We start from the raw sequence: 12,278 nt of genomic DNA, 5'->3' as shown, positions 1-12,278 counted from the left end.
CCTGGTGGCTTGTGCCCCTTCGGGGAATGCCCAGCGCGAGCTGGCTGGCTGGAGTCATGGATGAGCAAACCCATCAGCCCCAAAGGTCCACCCACCAGCTGTCCGCTCTTCACCTTGATGAGGTGTGGCCCTGACCAGCCCAAGCTGCTGAAATGTAACCTAAATCATCTTATGTCAGACCTCCTAGGGGCAGCTAAAAACAAAGACTCCAGTCCCAATCACTTTTCCTCCCTTCTGACTCCCATCCTTGCTGATCCCTTAACCCCGAATGCAGCCACAGACCGCAGGGGTGTCCCGAATGGAACCTAGGGGGTGTGTGTTTGAATCCATTGTAGTACATTCCTTGGTAATGAAAGGTCACCTTCTAAATGTAGGGACATGAGGCCAGAGCCAGGGGATGTGTAAGGAGATGAGGCGCTCTTTCAGAAATCATTGTAGGACCATGACCCGGGCCCCCAGCCCTGTGTTCTTCCAGTAACCCGGCCAGGACCCGGCACACTCCTCCTCCTCCTTGAACCAACTGGTCGTGAGTTCTGCCACTTCACAGTGGTGCTTCGATGATTCCTCCTGGATCTGTTCCTTTTGGCACCACAGTGGTGAGCTGATGCCTAGGTTACTGTAAGAGCCCCCAGGCCAGTCTCCCTGGCTCCCTGTTTGTCCTCTCCAGATGCAGCCCACAGCCCACCCACTCAAGAGTCTTTTTATTTATCACCCAGGGAGGCTGAGCAATCCGCAAACAAAGACAACATAATCATAGCTTCAGGGTCCTTCGGAAAGCCTGGCCCAGCGCCCCACACTGGTAACAAACTGTTCCTGACCTGGGCTGCTGGAGCCCAGTTCTGCTCTAGCTGTGGGGTCCGCGTCCCAGCTCTGCCCCTGTAAGCCACGGGAGCTGGGACAAAGTTGCTTAACCTGTCTGGCTCACTCTATTTGTCTGCAAAATGGGCAAAATAACTGTGGGTAGAGCACTCAGTTTTGTTTTGTTTTTTTAATTTTTTTAAAGTAACCTCTACACCCAATGTGGGGCTTGAACCCATAACACCGAGATCAGAGTCACATGCTCTTACCCACTGAGCCAGCCAGGTGCCCCAGTAAAGCCCTTAGAATCATATGAAGGATTTACAACAAGATATAATGCTGGGGCTCCTGGCTGGCTCAGTCAGAACATGAAACACTTAATCTCAGGGTCCTGAGTTCAAGCCGCACATTGGGTGTGGAGCCTACTTAAAACAAAAAATTAAAAAAATATATAATGTAAAGTCTGTGTAAATAAATGGAAGAATGAATGATTGAATGAATGGATGCATGCATGCTGGTAAAGAGAGTCCTAGCAAGCTGATTTCTCAGACCAGTTATGCTCAAGGAAAATATCTGCACACAGATGCAACCGTGTTCCTGTGTAGGGTCCCTGCCATGTAACCGTGGTGACACAGAGAGGTAGGGCTGGGATGGCAGAGGGGCTTTGGCCGGGCACATGCAAGTGATCATGCTGCTTGTTTGTTTTTGGTTTTTTGTTTTAAGATTTTTTTAAATTTTTTATTGTTATGTTGTTTTAAAATTTTATTTATTTATTTTAGAGAGAGAGAGAGAGCACGAGCAGGGGGGAGGGGGCGGGGAGGGGGGGCAGACAGAGAGGGAGAGAGAGAATCTCAAGCAGACGCTGCACTGAGCACAGAGCCCGACACAGGGCTCGATCCCACAACCCTGAGATCATGACCTGAGCCGAAATCAAGAGTCGGACGCTTAACCGACTGAGCCCCCCAGGGGCCCCTCGTGCTCGTTGTTTTTATTGCCCCCGACAGACGTGGGATATTTGGGAACCGAAGCCAAGCTTGAGGAGAGGGTCCATCTTGATCTCTCATCACCAAAGACCGTATCTACGATGGGTTCAAACACGCACTGACTTGATTCCTTAGGGGAAGCAGCCGGTGTCTGCAGCTTCGCTCAGGGTTAAGGGCTTCAAATCTCAACAGGTCACTTGTTCCTTGAGGGGCTCCCAATCCAGTCTGCCCCATGCCTCATCTACTTATCAGTAACTACTTGTTACAACACAAGGGCTATCTTAAGATACCATTTCACTTGGGCAAAAATTGCAGAAAAGTATATGTTTGTCGAAACATGGGCTATCTCTGGAAGTTTACACCCGAAACTGGCACGAGTGTGTGTCTTCAGAGTGGGGAGCTGGGAGACCAGAGGACAGGGAGACATGCTCTTCATGTATGCCCTTTTGCACCTTCGGAATTTTGGCCACGGGCAAATATTACCTGTGTGAAAGAATACATTACACTCATTCAGAAACTCATTTACATCAGAAAACTCCAACTTCACGACTTAGAATTCACAGGGTCTCTGTGCAGAGGCTCGAGGAGGTTCTATGCACGTGCGGGGAAGAATCAAGAGCAATCACCACCTTGCATCCAGAACTTACTGCAGCCCCTTCCGTGAGTTACCCCCTATCCCCGAACGATCACACCGTATGACTCAGGGTTCTCCAGAGGAACAGCCCCAATGGGATACACAGAGATACACGGAAAGAGACTCACTGTCAAAGATTGGCTCACACAGTTACGGAAGCTGAGATGTCCCACCATCTACCGCGTGCAAGCTGAAGACCCAGGAAAGTGTGATTCCGGGCAAGCCTGAGGCGCGAGGCCAAGTCCAGGGCAGAAAATGGAAGCCCCAGCCCAAGCAGAGAGGGCAAACTCACCCTCCCTATGCCGGTTTGCTCCATCCAGGCCCCCAAGGATGGGATGGGGCCGGCCCATGTCGCTTTTCCCTTACCCCTCCCGTCAAAGGCTAATTAATCTCTTCTGGAAACGTCCTCGAAGACACGCCCAGAAATTATGTTTTCCCAGCTATCCAGACACCCTCAGCCCGGGTCAGGCTGATGTAAAACTGATAAGGAAAATCTGTGTCCTAAGATGGCCGACCGAGCCAGCGAGAGAGTCCCAGTCCTTGCCACTTCCGGGTTCTTCTTCCTGCTCTGCTTCCCGCGTGCACCAATCCGGGTTCTTCTCCCTGCCCCGCTTTGTGCACATGCCAAAAGTGCCAAGTATGAGGAAGTAGAAGTGTGTAAATTGCCCCCTTTGTTTGTGCTCGGGGCTCAAACCTCGGAGACCACTCTCCTCTGAGCCCGCCGGCGTTAAATAAACCTCCGATCCTCCAAGATCTCCGGGTACCGCTTGGTTCTTCCATCTGGAGATCCAGTCCAGGTTCCGTAACATTTGGTTCCCTGACCGGGAAACCCAACCGCGCTGGCCCATTGTTGCCACCGGTTTAGGGGGCAACAGCAGGGCGGTGACAGAATGAGGGATCCTAAGGGAGAAGGCGCGCCCTGCCTAATTTTCGGCAGTCTCCCGCCCCGGTCGCCTCGGGCCGACCCCGCTCCGCTGTCCCCGCTGGACTCGAGGAGACTTGGCAGGTGAGGACCCTGTCCCAATGTCAGATTCCGGTAAGGCCTGGGGCCCCAGGACCCAGACAGGCCCACCCCCATTGGGGTGGAAGGGGAGCCTGCTCACCTCCCAGGGACCTCTTAGAGGTCTCACAGGTAGGGATTCCCAGGGAGGGAATGTAATAGCTTCTGGAGTGTGAACGTGTGAGGGACTGTGCAGTACGGCCTGGCTTGCTCAAGCGGACTGATTCTGTGGCTCCAGGGGTGGGCACCCTTAAGTCCCCAGAAGCCTGCAGAGTCTGAGTGGGCCCGTCTGCAGTTCCGTGGTGAAGGGCATACGGTCTATGGCGGCATCGGAAGAGATTCCGATCGTAAGTCACAACGCTGAGACCGCTACGGCTAAGCCTCACCTAAGCTCCTTCGAGACACGGCCAGATGGGCATCTGATTGGTCTCCTCACCTCAGGAGGCACCCCCACCTTGTCTGTCTCTGCGCCACCGCACACGGGGACATCACCACGGGGTCAGGGCAGAGTAAACCTACAGTTCTAGAGACGATGATCAAAAATTTCAAGAAAGGGTTTTCGGGAGACTATGGAGTCAGGATGAACCCCGGCAAGTTGAGGACCCTATGTGAATTGGAATGGCCCACTTTTGATGTCGGGCGGCCTTCAGAAGGGACATTGGATGTCCCAACGATTCATCGAGTATGGCGAGTCGTAACAAGAGAACTAGGACACCCCGACCAGTTTCCGTACATTGACTCCTGGCTGGGAATTGCTCAGACCCTTACCCCCTGGGTGCGATTCCCTTGCAATAGGCAGGGACAGGCCAGGGTCTTAATCGCCTCATCCAAGTGACCTAAAGAAAATCAGCAAAAACCCCAGTCTCCACAAATCCTAGCCGGATATCCCGAGGACGACTCTGAGAAACCACAGGCCATGGTAGACCTCATAGAACCCCTTTTCCAGACTCATCGGCCAACGTGGGAAGACTGCCAACAGTTACTCCGCACCCTGTTTAACACAGAGGAAAGGAGAATAATGAAAGGTTCACGGCGGTACCTGGAAGAGCACGCACCAGCGGGAGTCATCGACCCTGCTGCCTGGGCTAATACAGCCGCACCCGAGGAGCGCCCAGCATGGGACTTCACCGCAACCGAGGGACAGGCCCACACCCGCCGGGACCAGGAGGCCCTCCTCCGGGGAACCTGGGTAGGAGCTAAGAAACCCATGAACATGACTAAGGTATCCACGGTCACTCAACAACCAGGGGAGTGCCCCGGGGACCACTACTAAAGACTATGTGAAGCCTACAGGATATACACTCCATTTGACCCCGAGGCACAGGAAAGCCAACAGATGGTAAACACCTCCTTTGTGGCTCAGGCCGCCCCAGACATCAGAAACTAGAGGGTTTTGCCAGGATGAACATCATCCAACTAATAGAGATTGCCAATAAGGTCTACATGAACAGGGAGGTCGCAGCCGAACGGGAAGCCGACAAAAAGATGAAAAAGAAAGTCATCCTTCTCATCACCGCCCTGAAAGAAAAGAACAACACAAAGACGGGAAGACCCCAACCACCGGAAGGGGGGAAGCCCAGAACCCCCTTGGCAAGGGATCAATGTGCCTACTGTAAAGAGAAAGGGCATTGGAAAAACGAATGCCCAGCTGCTACAAGGAAGAACCCCGAGAGAAGGACCTCATAGGCCTTGCAGGAATGGATTCAGACTGAGGGGGACCAGGCTATTTCCTCCTTGGCCCCCATGAGCTCACGGTCAGAATGAAGGTGGGGGGCCAACCAGGGACTTTTATGGTTGATATTGGGGCCGAGCACTCTGTTGTCACCTCCCCAGTGGCCCCTTTCAGCAAAAGGACTGTGACCATCCTTGGGGCCACCGGGACGCGGGCGATACAACAGCCCTTTTGCCAGGCTCACCAGTGTGAACTTGGGGGCCACAAGGTCTGACATGAATTCCTTTATCTGCCTGATTGCCCCATCCCTCTCCTGGGCCAAGACATACTCTCCACACACTAGCCTCGATTGAACCCAAGGCAAGAGGAGACAGGATCTCTGAACAGGAGAGCAAATGAACCGCACCCTCAAGGGAACCTTAACAAAGTTTGTCAGGAGACTAACTTCCAAGGCCGGATCTGCTACCCCTAGCTCTCCTGTGTGCTCGCTGCATGCCCGGGACATCAGGTTTCTCCCCATTCGAATTAATATATGGACGGCCTCCCCCATGCCTGGGGAGCCTTCCAGGAAACTTGCATCAGGTTGGAGATAAAGGGATAAAGGAGCAGCTTCAGGCCCTGGGGGCCACCCTAAAAAAATTACAAAAGTACACCATTGAGAGGGCCCCAATCTCCTTAGGGTCTCAGGTATACTCCTTCCAGACAGGGGACTCAGTTTGGGTCAAAGACTGGAAGAAAGAAGAAAGCTCATCATTCGGACGAGGAGCTGCGCCAGTGGAGAGTCCAGCCAGACTTCACGAACCCACTCTGGCTTCACCTTTGGCGAGACCCCACCGACTGATGGACACCTGCTCACCGTGGTCCCTGGCTCTCATCGGTTTGATTTCCCTCATCTTGGGAGTCGGACTCTACACTGTTGCCCCTCCTGACTGGACTTTCCCCCAGAGGCTTCTACCTAAGGTCATAGATCCCACTTTTACTGGCCCTTTGCTGTCTACTCCTGAGCGCGTTTCACCATGGTTTTCCTGGCCCCGGTCCGTCCTGGTCTTCTGCTACCTGGTGTGCTGTTAAGTTTATGATTAAGTCCGTGTTCACCCCAAGCCTTGCAGTCAACCCTCAGAGTCAAACAGAATGATGCCCTCTAAACTAGGTGTTTAAAGGGGCATCAAAGGGGGGAATGATAAGGAAAATCCGTGTCCTAAGATGGCCGACTGAGCCAGCGGGAGAGTCCCAGTCCTTGCCCTGGGGCTCTTCTGGGTTCTTCTCCCTGCTCTGCTTCGTGCATGCGCCAAAAGTGCCAAGTATGTGGAAATAGAAGTGTATAAATTGCCCCCTTTGTTTGTGCTTGGGGCTCAGACCTTTGGAGACCACTCTCCTCTAAGCCCGCCGGCGTTAAAAAAACCTCCTAACCTCCAAAATCTCTGGGTGCTGCTTGGTCCTTCCATCGGGTGATCCAGTCCAGGTTCTGTAACAAAATCAACCATTACACCCATGAATTTCCCACAATCATCCTGCAAGGTAGGTTTCAGGAGCCCTGCCTCACAGGTGAAAGGCCTGGAGCTTAGAGAACTTACGCGCACGCACACTGCCCAGAGTGGAAGCACCTGGATTTGAGGCCTACCTGAGGAGGCAACAAAAATGCAACTGAGCAAATGTAACGACCTGATGGGCTTTATTCAGTGGTTCATGAATCAGGCAGCAGCCCACCTAGTGGGTAGAGGGGACTCCGAGGATCTGTACAAAATGGACGGATTGATTTTATAGGCAGAAACAGGACAGGACAAGGAGGTTATTAGCCAAAGAAAAGAAAGGATTGTTTTAGGCCAGGTCACCTCCCTTTGGGGGTTGGGGGAGGGGAGGGTCTATCAAGCAGATGACCTCTCTAGGCCTGGGAGAGAGGCTGCAACTACAGTTAGGTTAGGTATGAAGTCTTGGCAGGGCGTAGTGACAGTGAGTGAAAGTGACTCCTTTTTGGGTCTGTTGTTTCGTTTCTTTCTTTTTTAATAAGATTTTATTTATTTATTTGAGAGAGAGAGAGAGCATGGGGCGGGGAGCAGAGGGAGAAGCAGACTCCCCAACGTGGGGCTTGATCCCAGGACCCCGAGATCACGACCGGAGCCGAAGTCAGACACTTGACCGACTGAGCCACCCAGGTGCCCCTCTTTTTTTTTTTTTTTAAGAAAAAAATCCCTTTTATTCCCCTTACCCAAATGCTACATCCTTCTCAAGAAGTAACAGTTGATGGCAAAATCTTTCGGACTTATTTCAACCCATTTATCTCTATTAAGTGTTATATAATGTAGTATGCATTTTTTTAAAAAGGTTTTATTTATTTTTATTTTAAAGAGAGAGAGAGAGCATGAGCAGGGGGTGCAGGGCAGGGCAGAGGGCAAGAGAGACTCTTAAGCAGGCTCCAAACCCAGCTCAACGCAGGGCTTGATCTCACAACCCTTGAGATCATGACTTGAGCTGAAATCAAGAGTCGAACAGAACACTTAAGTGACTGAGCCACCCAGGTGCCCCCAATTTTTTTTTTTTTTTTAACAATGCTTGTAGGGGAGGAAAAAATCTTCCTCCACCCATCGTAGGTTGTGCAGTTGGGGCCCTGTGAATGGGACAGGCAAAGACAGACGAAGGAGAGAAAATCAAACAGTTGTTTATTAACACGCACATTACGTGTGGACATATGGGACAAGCAACCAGTGTGGTGGTTAGAGTTTGGGTTTAAATATACCAGCTTATAATAACCGTAAGAACCACCTAGATTAAAACTAAGGGGAAGGGGATTTGGGCTGCAGGGTGGAGGACCTGGTGCAGGAAAGTGGCAGGGAAAAGAATGGTAATGGGAGTTTGAGGTTCCTTGAGCAGATTGGAGTCCCAGCCTTCCCCACTGATTTGCGTGGAGAGCCCTCCACTTCCTGTGTGAGAGCAGGAGACTTTACAAATGGAAATTACCTTTATAAATGTAAATTTCCTTTACAAAAAACCCCCTTGTGCCCTGTTTTTAGAGCTTTTACTGAATCCGCTGGTTTTCAATGGCTATTTTGAGCTAAACCAACTCAAAATAACCCAAAGGCCAAAGAGGCCTATTTTGGGGTGGCTTATGCTGGGGCCTCAACCCTGCTTCTTCCCCCCACCTCCGGCTGCCTGGGAAATGCTCCCAGGACCCTGCTCCGAGGACCCTGTGCCTACAGAAGTTGACCCAAGGTGTTGCTCTCACCATCCTTGATGTAGCTAGTCCAGGATTGTGTAGGGTGGTGTGTGGCTGAGGGAGGGCTGTTGGGGCAGCTGCAGCCCTCTCTGGGCTGGACCCCACCAAAGCACAGGGTGCCTTAGGGGCCCAGCAAAAACACAATCCCATCAGATGTTAATGTTTGTTTCTCAGCCACAAAAGTACCTCTCCAAAAAACAGCCAGCCCTCCCTCCAAGCAGAAACAGCTGACTCCCTCCAAGCAGAAACAGCTGAACCACACTTGGAGAGGTAGCTGTGTGTGTGTGTGTGTGTGTGTGTGTGTGTGTGTGTGTGTTAAAAAAATTCAACTTTTTGGAAAGAAAATCAAATGCAAAGTGAATGTCATACTTTGTAAGCCGTATGAAGAGGATTTGGCAAATTGTTTCAAAAGTATTAGCGTTCACAAACTTGGGTTCTGTCAGTTCTAGGAATTTGTCTTAAGAGGGGCGCGTGGGTGGCTCAGTCAGTTAAGTGTCTGCCTTCGGCTCAGGTCATGATCCCGGGGTCATGGTATCAAGTCCTACGTCGGGCTCCCTGCTCAGTGGGGAGCCTGCTTCTGCCTCTCCCTCTGCTGGCGGCTCTCCCTGCTTGTGCTCTCTCTCTCTGTGTCAAATAAATAAATAAAATATTTTAAAAAAGAGAGAAAGAGAGAAAGAGGGAAATATGCGTACATTCTCTTTTTTTGTTGTTGTTATTGTTCATGATTTTTAAAAGTTTTTAAATTCCAGGTAGTTAACATACAGTGTAATATTAGTTTCAGGTGGACAATATAGTGATTCAGCACGTCCCTACATCACCTGGTGCTCATCACAACGAGTGCACTCCTTCATTCCCATCACCTATTTCCCCCATCCCCCCACCCACCTCCCCTCTGGTCACCATCAGTGTGTTCTCTGTAGCTCAGAGTCTGTTTCTTGGTTTGCCTCTCTCTCTCTCTTTTTCCCTTTGCTCGTTTGTTTTGTTTCTTAAATTCCACGTATGAGTGAAATGATACTGTATTTGTCATTCTCTGACTTATTTTGCATAGCATTATACTCTTTAGCTCCATCAATGCTGTTGCAAATGGCAAGATTTCACTCTTTCTGATGGTATATATGATGATATATATATCACATCTTCTTTATCCATTCATCAGTCAATGGATTTGTCAACTTGGACAGTTGCCCTAATTTGGCTATTATTGATAATGCTGCTATAAACATTGAGGTGCATGTACCCCTTCAAATCTGTATTTTTGTATCCTTTGGGTCAATACCCAGTAGTGTGATTGCTGGATTGTAGGGTTGTTCTATTTTTAACTTTTTGAGGAAATTCCATACTGTTCTCCAGAGTGGCTGCACCAGTTCGCATTCCCACCGACAGGGCAGGAGGGGTCCCTTTCCTCCATATCCTTGCCAACACCTGTTGTTTCTTTTTCTTTCTTTTTTTTTAACACCTGTTGTTTCTTGTGTTGTTGATTTTAGCCATTCTGACAGGTGTGAGGTGATATCTCATTGTAGTTTTGATTTGCATTACCCTGGTGATAAGTAACGTACATACTCGTTTTTGCTTGTTTCTTTTCTCCCCTTATATTTTTATAAGGAAATACTGGAAGGATAATAAGAGTGGTTACCTGTGTGTTAGATGGGGCAGGGGTGGGGAGTAAGATTTTCCCTAGATATTTTTTAAAATATTGATTTGATATTCGAACCATATTAGTGATTCGAGCATATTCCCTGTTCAAAAAATAAAATATCACCTCCTCACCCACATGCAGTGTACTTGTTCATTGCGCTAAGAGTGAACCCCAAGAGGGTGGCATCTATTTTGTTCGCTATTGTACTTCCCCAGCCTGGGAAAGGTAGGGCACACGGCAGGTGCTTAAGAAACATGTTTGGGATGAATGATTGAATAGAGTGAGACTGGAAACAAACTAAAAACAAGAAACAACAGAGAATGCTTGAAATAAATAAAGGTGCATTCAAACTGTGGACTATCGTAAAGCAGTGAAGCAGGAGGGAGGTCCAGACCGATTTCCAAAACATACTGTTAAGGGGGCAGGTGGGAAGCAAGTTCCAGAACTATATACACAACCCAATCTGATCTCCCTAAAAGAAAACTGTGTATTTCTAGATATATATAAGGTTGTAAGAAGTGCAAAAGGTCTGGAGGAAGATACAGCCCACTAACAATTTTGGTTACTTCCAGAGAGGGGAGTTGGATGGGGGTGGGAAGGGAGGTGACAAGGGGGCTTTGGGGCAGCTGTCATTTGTCCCCAAGAGAATCCAACTATTGGGAGAATGAATAACGTTAAATCAAGAAAAACAGAATAGAAGCACTTATATGCCCTACAACTTTCATTTTGTCAACAAGCTGGAAAGGACGGTGAAAAGATCCATAGAAAGCAGCACGAAAGAAAGGAGCGGTGCCTGGTGGCTCGGTGCCTTAAGCAAGTTAAGCATGGGCTCTTGGTTTCCTCTCAGTTCACCATCTCAGGGTCCTGGGATCCAGCCCTGCCTCCCCTCTGGGCTCACTGGGAGTCGGCTTGAGATTCCCTCTCCCTCTGCCCCTCCCACTCATGCGCGCTCGCTCGCTCGCTCTCTCTCAAATAAATAATAAATCTTAAAAACCAAACAACACACACACAGAGAAAGTAAATGCCACCCAGTGTTACGTAGTGAGATTCCAAGCAACATCCGTAAATTTTTTTATTTGACCGGTCAGTGTTTCCTGTGCTTCCACAATGAACGCACGTTAACTGGGTAATTTGAAAGCCTGACAAAGACGCACATGAGCAGCCACCTGGCCGACCGCCCCGGGGGGCGCTGAGCGCTGGACCCCGGGCGCCCCAGCCGGACGCTGCGCTGCCAGCCGCTCTGCGCGTGGGGTCCCAGCGCTCCGGTCCCCGCCGGCCGAGGACGGTCCCAGCGCTGGGGGGCGCACCTCCCCACTCCAGGCCTGCGCGGTCCCCTTCCCCCGCCGCCGCCTCTCCCTCCCACCCACCCCCACCCTGAGCGCAAAGCAGCTGCCCAGCGGGACCCTGGCACGCAAATGGGGCTGTGGGTGGGCCCCGAGGGGAGCCTCGGCGGGCCGGGAGGGAGGGCGGGCGCCGCTCCCCGGCCTCCAGGACCCCCGGCCCCGCGGGCTGCCAGAGACCTTGACCGCGCCCTCGGCCCCCGCCGCTCCCGGGGCACCCAGGCCGGTCCCGGGGGGCGGCCGTGTCGGTAGGTCTCCCGAGCTTCCTGCACGAAAAGCACAAATTCCGGGGAGCAGCGCAACGGGGCGTTTGTAACTGAAACTGCCTCCTGCAACTGCCGGCGACCTCCGGTCTGCTGCTCCCGCCCCGTCTCCCTCCACGCCGGTCATTTCCGTGTCCCCACCCCGTCCCACCCCCGAATTTCCCGGCTCCTCTCTCGTCCCATCAAACGCGAGTGAGCTCAAGGAAATAACTTATCTGGCGGCCAATTAGCGTCCAGACAATTTCCCTCTTTTCCACTCCACGAAGGTTTTGGCGGGTTGGCCAAGCCGGGCCTCAGGCATGGGACCTGGCTGCAGATCCGAATCCGGAGTGGCGCGGGGAGGCGCCTCCTATCTTAGAGAGGGTACAGCGCGCTGCAACCGGGCCCTGTCGGAGGACCCAGAAGAAGGGATTCTCAGTCTCCCTGGGGGAAATCTGGGGAGGGAAATCTTGGAGCAGGTGGTATTGGAGTTGGACTTTGAAGGCGAAGTGGAAATTTTCCATATAGGAAAGAAGACAAAAAGTTGTATTTCAGGGTCAAGGTCAGAGTGGGAGCTGGACACCTGCAGCCTCCAGGCATTTGGAGCTGATGTGTGGATGCTGTGGGCGTCCACCAAAATGTAGTCTAGACACACAATGGACTATTAATCCAGCCATAAAAAGGAAAGGAGTCCTGACACCTGCTACAACATGGATGAAAGGTGAAAACGTAAAAGGAGCCAGACACTAAAGGCCACAGAGT

Source organism: Phoca vitulina, unplaced genomic scaffold (genome assembly GCF_004348235.1).
Source record: "Phoca vitulina isolate PV1807 unplaced genomic scaffold, GSC_HSeal_1.0 scaffold16, whole genome shotgun sequence".
NCBI lineage: Eukaryota > Metazoa > Chordata > Mammalia > Carnivora > Phocidae > Phoca > Phoca vitulina.
Note: the sequence above shows the minus strand (reverse complement) of the source record.